The sequence below is a fragment of the Drepanopeziza brunnea genome (genome assembly GCF_022702325.1).
Source record: "Drepanopeziza brunnea f. sp. 'multigermtubi' strain 214-2 chromosome Unknown ctg19, whole genome shotgun sequence".
In the NCBI taxonomy this organism is placed as follows: Eukaryota; Fungi; Ascomycota; class Leotiomycetes; order Helotiales; family Drepanopezizaceae; genus Drepanopeziza; species Drepanopeziza brunnea.
The window spans coordinates 166,540-180,795 of NW_027094082.1; positions in this window are offsets into that span (position 1 = coordinate 166,540).

A 14,256-nucleotide genomic window follows, 5' to 3' on the forward strand; every position below is an offset into this window, starting at 1 on the left:
GTAAGGCCTTGCGTTTTAAGATCACTAAGACGCTGCGCGACTAGCTTTATTTAGAATTTGCTAAGACTATAACTTTTAAGGACTTTTAGATCGCCGTTTAATAATTAGCTGCTAGCTAATACGCGTTTGCAAAGCTTTACGATGCTTTATAAGCTAAGTACAACACTTAATTCGCGAAAAGCTTTTATAATAAAGCTCGTAATAAATCCCGCTCGGCTTAAAGAGCAGCGGTTAAGCAAATTACTTATTACGAGAACCGCTAAGGTAGCTTAGCCTTCGTCTCTTTCTTTACCCTTTAGCGCTAAACCTTTAATAGCTTTAACGCTAATGCAGATCGATTTAATCGGTTTAACAAATTCTTTTCTTTCGGAAACGCTTTTAAGTTAGCGATTAAGACTCTTGAATCGTCCCGCAAGGACTCGAATACGCCGAAGCTCTCTCGCTATTACTTAATCAACGAGATAGAATACGGCGCTAAACTCGAATACGGCCTTCATTCGGATGACTCGGACGATAGGCTTTATTCCGACGCTCTTAAGGATTATTAAGAGCTCCTTTTTGCTAACTCCGACGCTCTTAATAAAGGAAACGTCGAAGCTTAAGCAAAGCCTTTTTTTTAAGCTAGCTTCGAGATATACGATACTTCGACCTTACGAAGCTCTTTAATAATAAAGCTATAACTATACCCGTCACCTTTATTAAAAATGGCCTTTCGTATAAAGTATCTGCTTTGCTCGACTTAAAAGCTAATAGGTACGCGCTGATTGACTTAGCGCTATTTAAATCACTTTCTTTTTTTCTTAAACCTTTGATTTAACTTTTTTCGGCCTTATTCTTCGTCAAATTATATAATAGAGCTCGTGGAGCTATTATCTTACATTTTGCACTTCTTAACCTTACGGTTAATAAGCGCGTTTAATCTTTTACTCTTTTTCTTATTATTAATCTTAGAAATCATAGCGTGATCTTCGAACGAGCATGGCTAGCTAAGCACCAGATTCTTTTTAATTACGCTCGCCGCAAGCTTTATTAGCTTCGTTCTAACCTTCCGACCGCTACTTACGCTAAATCTATTAAGATTATATACTTTAATTAGCGTAAGGTAAACGCTCGTCATTAACACGACGCTAATAAGCGTGATCGAGCTTTAAACCGCTTTTAAAAAGCTTACGACGCTAATTCATTCGTGAACTATAGTTTACGAGCGGATCAAGCAGCAATAATAATCGTTAAATCATCTCTTTCTGCTTAGAATCGTCCTCTTTCTTTTCGAAATCGTTCTCTTTCCGCTTCCTTTTTTAAGATCGTTAAACCTTTTTTTTTTATTTACCTTTTCGTAAAGCCGTTACTTTTTCGCTTTACGAAAAACACTTTTTCTAAAAACTACGCTAAATCAATATCTTAGATAAACCGTAAGCTTTTATCAACCGACATCGCTTCCGTAAAACCTTTTTTACTCGTTAAACGCTCTCGTTAAACATCTAAGCATAAAATTAATAGAAACCTTAAAATCAACGGCGTCTTCGAACACGCTTTTTATATGATCGCTCGTTAAAAAGACGTAAAATTATTTTTTACGTTCTTTTACGAGCTTGATTGCTTGATCTTTAAGCGTTAAACGATTGCTTTTACTTAAGCTGACTACCAAGCAGCGCTAACACGCTTTATTAACGGCTTTATTTCTATTATCGACTTTATAGCGGAACTATTAAAGCTTATTAACGACCTTCTTATCCTTCTCGAATACTTCGATTATATATACGTGTTTTTTAAGGCCGCTAGCAACGTGCTAGCACTACACAAGCCTTACGATTATAAAATCGAGCTTCTCGAAAAGGGAGAGAAGGCGCTTCGGTACTCATTATTATATAAAATATCGATCTTTAAGCTAAAGCTTATTAAAGCCTACTTTATCGACAATTTTAATAAAGGTTTTATCGAACTTTTAATAGCGCTATTTGCAGCTCTAGTCTTATTTGCTAAGAAGCAAGACGGTTCTTTCCGCTTTTGTATTGACTTCCGCGCGCTAAACAACCTTATTCGTAAAGATCGATACCTTCTTTTTTTAATCGATAAGACCTTCGCACGTCTCTTAAGAGTTAAAATCTTTACGAAACTCGATATTCGGCAAGCTTTTCATAAAATACGAATAGACTTAGCTTTAAAAGAGCTTATAATATTTAAAATACGCTACGGTGCTTACAAGTGCAAGGTTTTCTTATTCGGACTGACTAATAGACCCGCTACTTATTAACGCTATATGAATAACTTCCTTTTCGACTTTTTAAATATCTTTTGCACGGCATATTTAGACGACATCTTGATCTATTTCTCCGACCTTTTAAAGCACGCTTATTACGTCCGCTAAGTCTTTTAACGACTCGACGACGCTAGCCTTTAAGCTGATATCAAAAAATGCGAATTTAGCATTATTAAGGTAAAATACTTAAGCTTTATTATTTTTACTAAAAGCTTAAAAGTAAATCCGGATAAGATATCGATAGTAAAGCATTAAGCGCTTTTTACAATTATTAAAAGCGTCTAAAACTTCTTTGGATTTTATAACTTTTACCGTCGATTTATTCGAGACTACGGCGTAATCGCGAAGCTTTTAATGCACTTAACTAAAGCTAACGTTTTTTTTTCATTCAATTCTTAATATCAAAGAAGCTTCGACTTCTTAAAGCTCGCTTTGATTATTACGCCAATCTTATAGCATTATAACCAAGACCTTTCTTATATGCTAAAGACTAACGCTTCCGACGGCGTAATCGCTTTAGTCCTCTTTCAAAAGCATAGTTCCGACTAACTACTAATCGCTTATTATTTTAAAATTATAGCTTTCGCTAAGCTTAATTACGTCGTTTACGATAAAAAGATGCTGGTTATTATACGCTCTTTTAATAACTTCCGCGCCGAACTCGCCGGCTCCCTTCACTAAGTTTAAGTAATTACCGACCATAAGGCTTTAAAGTACTTTATGACCTTTAAGACCTTTAACGCTCGTTAAGCACGCTAAGCAAAGCTCTTCTTCGATTATAACTTTATTATTACGTACAAACCAGATAAAGACAACTTTTTAGCTGACGCGCTAATACGTCGCACCGAAAAGCTCTTTTTTTAAAACAGCCTTAAGCGCACCTAACGCTTGCAAACGCTGCTCCGCGCCGATAACGTTGACTTACGACTTTTAATCGAAAAGCTACGCTAATTTACGCTTTTAAAAACCGCCGTCACTATCGAAAAGATCGCGAAGCTTTCACCGATATTCTGAGTTATTAACCAAGTTTTAAAAGCTAATCGGACCGCTTTTAGTTTTATAGCATTTCGAATTTAAGCTTTTAAAGTTAAGTCTTTACTCGTAAACCACGGTTTACGAGTCAAACTTATTATAAAAAGCGACCTGCTGCTTTATAACGGCCGCTTATTAGTTTTCGACGTTTAAAACTTGCGCTCGTTACTCGTCCGAGAAGTTTACGACCAAGTATTTACGGCACACTTTAGCTCTCGCAAAACCTATAAGCTTTTTACAATATAATATTACTAGCACGGCATAGCTAGATTCGTTAACTAATACTGCCGCAACTGCTATGCTTGCAAACGAGCTTCAATGCCTCGCGATAAAAAACCTAGTTTGCTTTAATTTCTCTCGATCCTTTCGCGCCTTTAAAAGCACGTTATTATAGATTTTTATAACTTTAATAAAAACAAACACGGCTACGACAACGTCTTTATAATAATCGACCGCTTTTTTAAGCAAGCAATCTCGATCCCTTATCATAAGTCCATCGACGCTAAAGGCCTCGCTAAGCTTTATATCTATTATATCTATAAGTATTTTAAAGCTCTTTTAATACTAACTTTTAATAAAAGACCTTAATACTGGTTCGAGTTCTAAAAAAAATTCAATAAGATCTTCGGTACTAAACTAACCTTTAGCACCGCCGCATACCTTAAGACTGACGGTCAAATCGAAATCTACAACCAGTACTTGCAAAAGCGCCTCCGTCCTTTCGTAAGCTATTACTAAAACGATTAAAGTGAGTTCCTTCTTATAATAGACTTCGCTTAATTGACGCTCCTTTACGACTCCTTCGGCGGCCTCTCCCTTTTTAAAGTAATTCACGGCTACGCCTTTCGGACCACCTGGAATTAGAGCTTGGACCGACTTAACGACCAAACCCCTTTTCGCAAGCTTAACCAAGACGAAGCTCGCGCTTACGCTAACCGCCACCTCGGAGCTTAAAACCTCGCTAAAGAGCACTTTTAGCGCGCTTAAGACCGCATAGCTAAACAAGCTAATAAATTAAAGCGCTCGGTTGACTTCGACGTTAATAATAAAGTTTAATTAAATATGCGCCCGTTCCTTATCTTCCGACCGTTAAAAAAGCTCGATAACCCGACGAACGGACCGTTCGAAGTTACCGACAACGTTTATAGCAGCTTCAAACTCAAGCTCTCCGAGTCAATAAAAGTTCACCCGATCTTCTACCTCAAACGACTACGAAAAGCCTTTAATAACCTTACCTTCGAGCAAATTATTTTTAAACCTGACCCGATTAATATCACTAGCGAACTTAAATACGAAGTAAAGAACATCTTAGCCGTACGCTAAACTAAAAAGCACTTTAAGTACCGCGCTTTTTAGCTCGGCCGCAATATTAACTTTATTTAATACCCCGCTTCCGACTTTATATACGCTCCTTTTAAGATACGTGACTTCCACTTAAAACATAAAAAGCTCTTCGGCCTTTTCGCAAAGCTTTTCGAATAGATCAAGGCTTATTCGGACGGTGTTAATAATTACGATCACTTAAGTAATAATAAAGCAATAGATGAACGCTCGAAGACGAGCTTTTTTCGGACGAAAGGGTAGTATGACGACACGCTAAGTCTTTTAGACGCACCTTATATGCGCCAAGCTACTTCCTTCTTTTTTTCTTTCGTATTTTTCGTATTCTCTTATTCCTCGCTTTTGACTTATAAACTATGGTTCACGAGTCCTTAGCGCTCCTACCTTCGTATATATAGACCTCAGCTACCTTCGACCTTTACACTCGGTAGTTATTGATTTTAAGTTATTACTTTGAAATCCTCTTAAGCTCTTATATAAACCCCGCGCTCCCGTGAGTTCCTTCAGGTAATCGCTTAAGGTCGTCACACTATACGTAACTTACGTAAGGCTGCTACACGTAACCTACGTAAGGCTGCCACACTTAACGTACTTAAAGCTGCTACACGTAACCTACGTAAAGCTGCTATACGTAACCTACGTAAGGCTGCTACACTTAACGTACTTAAAGCTGCTACACGTAAACTACGTAAAGCTATTATACGTAACTTATATAAGGCTGCCACACTTAACGTACTTAAGGCTGCTATACTTAACGTACTTAAGGCTGCTACACGTAACCCACGTAAGGCTGCTATACGTAACTTACGTAAAGCTGCTACACTTAACGTACCTAAAGCTGCCACACGTAACTTACGTAAGGCTGCTACACTTAACGTACTTAAGGCTGCTATACGTAACCTACGTAAGGCTGCTATACGTAGCGTACGTAAAGCTACTATACGTAACTGACCCATAAACCATGGTTCACGGGTGAACTCTTCTTTTAATTACTACTACCGGTATTCTTAGCTAGCTAGCTAAAGTCGATATAAATATATTAATAATAATAAAAAAACTAAAGATATCGATAAAAAAGAATTCAATTAATCATTGCAATCAATTGTAAACAAATAAATACAAAAACTTAATAATACAAAAAAAGCAATTCAGTAAATAAAATCAAAGTCGCTAATTATAAAACCTAGCAAGAGCGATACTCTTTGCAATTAAACGCTTGATTCCAGAAGAAGCTTCTTTCTTTTTATCTTGTACCAATCCCGCTTCATCATCTTCTTTTTCTTCTATTCGTTTGCGCTTTAATAATGATAGATTTGTAATTCGTTCGCTTATAAAAGTATTAAATTTAAAGTCGTTAAACTTATATATAATAATTAATTTACTTTGACTTTAAATAACGATTAAAGGAGTTTTAAGTTTCGAAATACTAGGTTTCGAGGTTTGAGCGGCATTTAAGGTTCTATAAGATAGCGAAGCCGAGTCCGGTATTCTATCAGCTTCCTTTTTATTTATTATCCTTTTATCACTTTGCTTAAGGCTTGATATTTCTTTCGCGTTAAAATAATTTTATTAAGAAATATCATTCGAATCGTTTTAATCGCATAAATTTGCTATCGTTAATATTTAAGTTAGAATTTATATTTAAATAAAAGCGTATATTATATAATATTGTACCTCGTTGCACTTTATTTTTGTAGTTTATATAGCGTTCAAAGCTAGTCGATTCGTTCGTACCGTTCGAATCTGAATTTTTTGAATCGTTTTCGTTTTTTATATTATTAAAAACGTTTTAATTTATATCATCTTGAGTTTGCTTATCGAAAAGTAAATCCGTAGCTATTTTCGATTGATTTACTTTGCTTGGTTTTCTTTATAAAGAATATAATCGATTTGCTACGACTTTGCTTTAAGAAGCGGAAGAATGCGCTTTGTATAATCCTATATAATAATTAGTAAATCGATTAGTAAATCGATTAATAAATCGATTAGTAAATCGATAAAAGGTAAAAATATCGTAAGTAAATTAACTTACTTTTTAAATGCCCTTCGTAATTTAAAGACTTTCCGTACCGTGGCTATCGCATTTTAAACGAAACATTTTTATCAATATCTTGAAACTCATTTAAGTTTTCTTTTATTTAATATAATCAATAAATATTTATAAAATCAATATTATTTAAACTTACGTGATTTTCGCACTTTAGCTTTTAATATTATTAACTTAGCTTTTCGTTGCTTAAAACTTATTGTTCGAAAGTCTTGATCGATCGTAAGATTATCGCAAGCAAAGATATATTTAAAACAAGATAAGCTTTGAAATTGACGATTTTGCTATTCTTAAAACTTTTATACTTTTTATTCGAATTCTTCTTTAAGCTAATCTTTATTTAAATCATTATAATTTACTAAAATCGATTCGAATAAGTGCCGAGCTTTATTTAAGCGAGTATTACACATCTTAAAATATAAAGCAGTTATTTCTTTTGCGATTATTAATAGCGATAAATTACCGCGACGATAATCGCAAATATCTTTTGCAATATTAAATACCTTTTCTACGCAAACACTAATTAAAGAGATGCATAAAAAATCTCTAGCTATTCGAGCTAGATCAAAGTACCGAGGCTCAAGGTTTCGCTAAGAAGTCAAAATCTTTCGTTCGTCGACCGTTAAACTTAATTAATAAAAATCAATAAAATTAAGGTTTTGAATTAAAATTTCAAACTTACGAGCTAAAAGATAATCATGCATTTCCGACGACTCGTGATCTATATTTTCGAAAAAAGCTTATAAAAAAGAACTTAGCATTAATTTACCGCGGAGTAATAAAGCGGCCATCGGTTGACGATCGATTGCTTTGATATTATTAATACGTTGAGCTATAGATATTGAAGACTTATAATATTCGTTAAAAAGCCTTTCGAATCTCGTTCGATATATTACAGACTAATCTTTACCTTCGTAAAGCTAAAAAAAATTTAAGTCGAAAGTCTTTAGCTTAGTAGCAGGATATAAGATTATCGCGAAAGCAAAAATATCTTTTAGCGGCTTTTGCGTTTTCTTATAATACTTATCTAATTTCTCGATAGCATTGATAACGCTTTCTTTTAATTGCAAGATCTATTCAAAATCATTGCGATCTTCTTTCGAAATCTTTATATATTTAAACTTTAATCGTGCTTATGCTTTATTTAAACGTTCGAATATTTTATCGAACATTAAAAATCCGTATTAAATAGTAAGACTAAGCTTTTTACTTAAGTGCATAATTAAAAGGTGAAACGGTCGAAAGATATCGATTAGTTATAAGATTTGCTTCTATTGAGTATTAAATAATTTAAAAATACTTATCTTATCGATCTTTATACAATGTCTTTAAATAATATCTTTAAGAGTTATAAATCGATTAAATATATAAAATGTAGAATCTTATTTTATAATAACATCTAAAACAAGCTTTAAGCTTTTCGTTAAAGGATGCTTTAAATCGTCGATAAAAGCTTTTATCGTTTTATTAAATCGCGATTTTCGAAGTTAACTAGCCGTAACACATTTGATAAACTTCCGAACTTAAGTACGTTAATTAATGATTAATAAATATAATTAATAAATATTTTTTTTTAAAAAAAAAAACTTATAATCGCAAGTGTATATGCAATCTTTCGTTTATCGCGTCTTTTTGCTCTTTTTAACTCGTTTATATTAAAATCTTCTTCTTAATGCTTTTCTAAGCTTTCGTTCGTTAGCGATAATCGCGGTCCGAGCAACGCTTTAAAAGATAATTGCAAGACGTGAGCTATATACGGAACGTATAGAATCTCTTAGCTTATAAAAAGCTTTTTCTTAAATGCATCTTCGACGCATTTAAGCAACTCTTTTATTATTGTGTTATTCGAAGATGCGTTATCCGTTGTAATCGCGATTATCTTTTTTATTAAGCTTAATTTAATAAAGCGTTCGTGAATAATTCTTGCTAATTCTTTTCTTATATAATTGAACTTAACGTATATAAATCTAAGCATAAGCTGAATTATATACTAATCTTTTGTAATTGCAGTTCCGATTATGCATATAAAAGAATAGCGCTTAATACTAGACTAATAGTCTAGTAAAATGCTAAGTTTTTAATTAGCTAGTAAATTATCTAATAGATAGCGATCAATTTCTAAAATCTTATCGTCGAGGTCTCGCTTAATAGTTAAAGCATTAAAGAGCTTAAGATATAGGTTTTGTAATTCGCAAAAAGATTTTTAATTCGAGTTATTAATTATTCGAAACGAGCTTCGCGTAAATAATATAACATTTAAAACACTTTTTCGAAATGCTAATTTTAAGTCTTAATGCGAAAGCGTTCTTCGTAATAGATGTGTTTATTAAATATTAGTTTTATTATTTATTAATTAGATTTACTAATCCGATTTATTAATCAGATTTACTAATTAGATTTATTAATTAGATTTACTAATTAAATTTATTAATCCGATTTACTAATCAGATTTACTAATAAGATTTACTAAATTTATTAACCGAATTTATAAATAAAAACAAACGTATTAAATTGCGTTAAAGAGATTTAAATCTTAATTGAGTTTGCCGAAGCTTTTGTTTTAACTTACTTACGACGCGTTTACAAACATTCGTTTTTTAATGATCGGCTAATGCTTTCGTTTTAAAAGCTTTTAGCTTCGGATGCTTTAAAGCTCGGTCGCACTTTTTATAGTATACTATAAGCTTTCTTATTGATTTCTTAACTGCTTGAACGAATCTAGTTTATATAAAAGAAGTTTTTTTTTTATTTTAATCGATTCGCAAAAGATTTTAATTAGCTTTTTATTATTAAGAATATTATAAGGTCTGTAATTACTAAGTATTAAAAGTCTTAATCTTTTTGACGTTTTAAATATAATATTAATTAAAACATTTAATAATTGCTAATAGTATTAAGCTAAAGAAACTAATTATAAAGCTTTCGAACTTTTGACTTTAAAATAAATCGGTATCTTCGTAAGTAATTAAAGTAATTTAAAATGAAAACGAATTAATAGCTTAAAAAGACATGTTTAGATTCTAACGAATTTGCTATTAAATTATTGATTTGAACTTATATATCAACGTCTTATATACTTGAATATTATATAATATCATTTTATGATTTAAATATATTTTATTAAGTTAATTTTTTTTCAAAAAAGGTTTTGCTTACGCTTAATTCTTTTTAAGCAGCATTCTTGCGAGCGTTAAGTTTTAATTAGCGGTTTTTTTTTTTTATCTTTTCATTTCTTTTTATTTCCTTTTTATTAAAGCTTAATTATAATTATATCTTTTAACACTTTTAAGCTCTTTTTACTTAAGTTGACTATTACGAACAACCTTCTTATATATAAACCTTAATATCGGTATATCTATATCGACCTTAGCTAGCTAATAGTATTTAAAAGAGTTCACGAGCCACTTAACATGCTTCGCTTAATATATTACACCAGTTAAAGGACCTTTAACTTAATTAATAAACTTATTAATTAGCTAATGCGCGTGATTCTTTTTAATCATATAAAAGGAATCAGCTCTTTTGAATTTTAAAGAGCAATTAAAATTCAGATACTTTTACAACCGAGTGTTTTGCAATTGCAAGTACTTTAACGACCGTTACGAAGTTACGAATATATTTTTTAATCGCTTAAAAGGAATCTAATACTCAGTTTTTTTCAACTTTTACTTTCGATAATTATTAATTTCAAATTTAAATAATGATTTTATAATCTTCTTAAGCTTTATATAATCCTTTCGCTTTTTTATAAATTTTTTAAATAATCGCTCAAGGTCGTTATAACAAGTACTTACTTAAATTTATTGTGACGACCTTAAGCGATTACCTGAAGGAACTCACGGAAGCGCGGAGTTCATATAAGAGCTCAGGAAGATCTCAAAGTAATGACTTAAAATCAATAATTACCGAGTGTAAAGGTCGAAGGTAGCTAAGGTTTATATATACGAAGGTAGGAGCGCTAAGGACTCGTGAACCATGGTTCATAAATCAAAAGCGGGGAATAAGAGAATACGAAGAATACGAAGGAAAAAAGGAGGAAAGTAGCTTAGCGCATATAAAGTGCGTTTAAGAGACTTAGCGTGTCGTCACACTACTCCCTCGTTCGAAAAAAGCTCGTCTTCGAGCGTCTATCTATTGCTTTATTATTACTTAAGTGATCGTAGTCATCAATACCGTTCGAATAAGCTTTAATCCATTCGAAGAGCTTCGCGGAAGGGCCGAAGAGCTCTTTATATTCCAAGTGAAAGTCACGTACCTTGAAAAGAGCGTATATAAAGTCGGAAGCGGGGTATTAAGTAAGGTCAATGTCGCGGCCGAGCTAAAAAGCGCGATACTTAAGGTGCTTCTTGGTTTAGCGTACAGCTAAGATGTTCTCCACTTCGTATTCAAGTTCGCTAGTGATATTAATCGAGTCAGGTTCAAGAATGATTTGCTCGAGGGTGGGGTTATTAAGGGCTTTTCGTAGTCGTCCGGGGTGGAAGACCGTGAATTACCTTAAAGGAGAAGAGGCCGCCGAGGGAGTCGTAAGGGAGCGTCAATTGGGCGAAGTCCATTATAAAAAGGAACTCATTCTAATCGTCTTAGTAGTAGCTTACGAAAGGACGGAGGCGCTTTTGCAAGTACTGGTTATAGATTTCGGTTTAACCGTTAGTCTTAAGGTGTGCGGCGGTGCTAAGGGTCAGTTTAGTGCCGAAGATCTTATTAAATTCTTTCCAAAACTCGGACTAGTATTAAAGTCTTTTGTTAAAAGTCAGTATTAAAGGAGCTCCAAAATACTTATAGATATAATAGATATAGAGCTTAGCGAAGCCTCTAGCGTCGATGGACTTATAATAAAGGATCGAGATTGCTTGCTTAAAAAAGCGGTCGATTATTATAAAGACGTTATCGTAGCCGTGTTTGTCTTTATTAAAGCTATAAAAATCTATAATAACGTGCTTTTAAAAGCGCGAAAGGATCGAAAGAAATTAAAGCAAATTAAGTTTTTTATCGCGAAGCATTAAAGCTCGTCTGCAAGCATAGCAATTGCGGCAATATTAATTGACGAATCTAGCTATGCCGTGTTAGTAGTATTATGTTGCAAAGAGCTTATAAGTTTTGCGAAAGCTAAAGTATGCCGTAAATACTTGGTCGTGGATTTCTCGAACGAATAACGAGCGCAAGTTTTAGACGTCGAGAACTAATAAGCGGCCGTCATAGAGCAGCAAGTCGCCTTTTATAATGAGTTTGGCTCGTAAACCGTGGTTTACGAGTAAAGACTCAACTTTAAAAGCTTGAATTCGAAATGCTATGAAACTAAAAGCGGTCCGATTAGCTTTTAAAACTTAGTTAATAACTCGGAATATCGATAAAAGCTCCGCGATCTCTTCGATAATGACGGCGGTCTTCGAGGGCGTAAGCTAGCGTAACTTTTCGATCAAGAGTCGTAGGTTAACGTTGTCGGCGCAGAGCAGCGTTTGCAAGCGTTAGGTGCGCTTAAGGCTGTTTTAAGAAGAGAGCTTTTCGGTACGACGTATTAGCGCGTTAGCTAAAAGGTTATCTTTACTTAATCTATACGTGATAATAAAGTTATAATCGGAGAAGAGCTTTGCTTAGCGTGCTTAACGGGCGTTAAAGGTCTTAAAGGTTATAAAGTACTTTAAAGCTTTATAATCGGTAATTACTTGAACCTAATAAGAAGAGCCGGCGAGTTCGGCGCGGAAGTTATTAAAAGAGCGTATAATAGCTAGCATTTCTTTATCGTAGACGACGTAATTAAGCTTAGCGAAAGCTATGGTTTTAAAGTAGTAAGCGATTAATAGCTAGTCGGAACTATGCTTTTAAAAGAAGACTAAAGCGACTACGCCGTCGAAAGCGTTAATCTTTAATATATAAAAGAGATCTTAATTGTAATACTATAAGATTGGCGCAATAATCAAAGCGAGCTTCAAAAGGTCGAAGCTTTTTTAATATTAAGAATTGAATGAAAAAGAAACGTTAGCCTTAATCAAATGCATTAAAGGCTTCGCGATTACGCCGTAGTTTCGAATGAATCGGCGGTAGAAGTTATAAAATCTAAAGAAGCTTTGGACGCTTTTGACGGTTATAAAGGGCGCTTAATGCTTTATTATCGATATCTTATTCGGATCTACCTTTAAGCTTTTAATAGAAATAATAAAGCTTAAGTATTTTACTTTAATAATGCTGAATTCGCATTTTTTAATATTAGCTTAAAAGCTAGCGTCGTCGAGTCGTTAAAAGATTTAGCGGACGTAATAGGCGTGCTTTAAAAGGTCGAAAAAGTAGATTAAGATATCGTTCAAATATGCTGTGCAAAAGATATTTAAGAAGTCGAAGAAGAGGTCATTTATATAGCGTTAGTAAGTAGCGGGTCTATTAGTTAATCCGAATAAGAGAACCTTGCACTTATAAGCACCGTAGCGTATTTTAAATGTTATGAGTTCTTTTGAAGCTAGGTCTATTCGTATTTTATAAAAGGCTTGCCGAATGTCGAGTTTCGTAAAGATTTTAGCTTTTAAGAAACGTGCGAAGGTCTTATCGATTAAAAAGAAAGGGTATCGATCTTTACGAGTGAGGTTGTTTAGCGCGCGGAAGTTAATATAAAAGCGGAAGGAACCGTTTTGCTTCTTAGCAAACAAGACTGGAGCTGCAAATAGCGCTATTAAAAGTTCGATAAAACTTTTGTTAAGATTGTCGATAAGGTAGGCTTTAATAAGCTCTAGCTTAAGGATCGACATTTTATACAATAGTAAGTATTAAAGCGCTTTCTCTCCCTCTTCGAAAAGCTCGATTTTATAGTCGTAAAGCTTATATAATGCTAGCACGTTGCTAGCGGCTTTAAAAAACACGTATATATAATCGGAGTATTCGAGAAAGATAAGAGGATCGTCAATAAGCTTTAATAGTTCCGTTGCAAAGTCGATAGCAAAAATAAAGCCGTTAATAAAGCGTATTAGCGCTGCTTAATAATCAGCTTAAATAAAAGCAATCGTTTAACGCTCGAAGATTAAGCAATCAAGCTCGTAAAAGGATATAAAAAATAGTTCTACGTTTTTTTAGCGAGCGATCATATAGAAAGCGTGTCCGAAGACGCTATTGATTTTAAAGTTTCTATTAATTTTATGCTTAAATGTTTAACGAAAGCGTTTAACGGATAAAAAAGGTTTTACGAAAGCGATGTCGGTTAATAAAAGCTTACGGTTTATCTAAGATATTGATTTAACGTAGTCTTTAGAAAAAGTGTTTTTCGTAAAGCGAAAAAGTAACGGCTTTACGAAAAGGTAAATAAAAGAAAAGGGTTTAACGATCTTAAAAGAAGAAGCGAAGAGAGGACGATTCCGAAGAGAAAAAAGACGATTTTAAGCAAAAAGAGGTGATTTAGCGACTATTATTACTATTTAATCCGCTCGTAAATTATAGTTCACAAGTGAATTAGCGTCGTAAGCTTTCTAAAGGCGGTTTAAAGCTCGATCACGCTTGTTAGCGTTGTATTAGTAATAAGCGTTTATTTTACGCTAGTTAAAGTATATAATCTTAATAGATTTAGCGTAAATAACGGTCGGAAGGTTAAAACGAA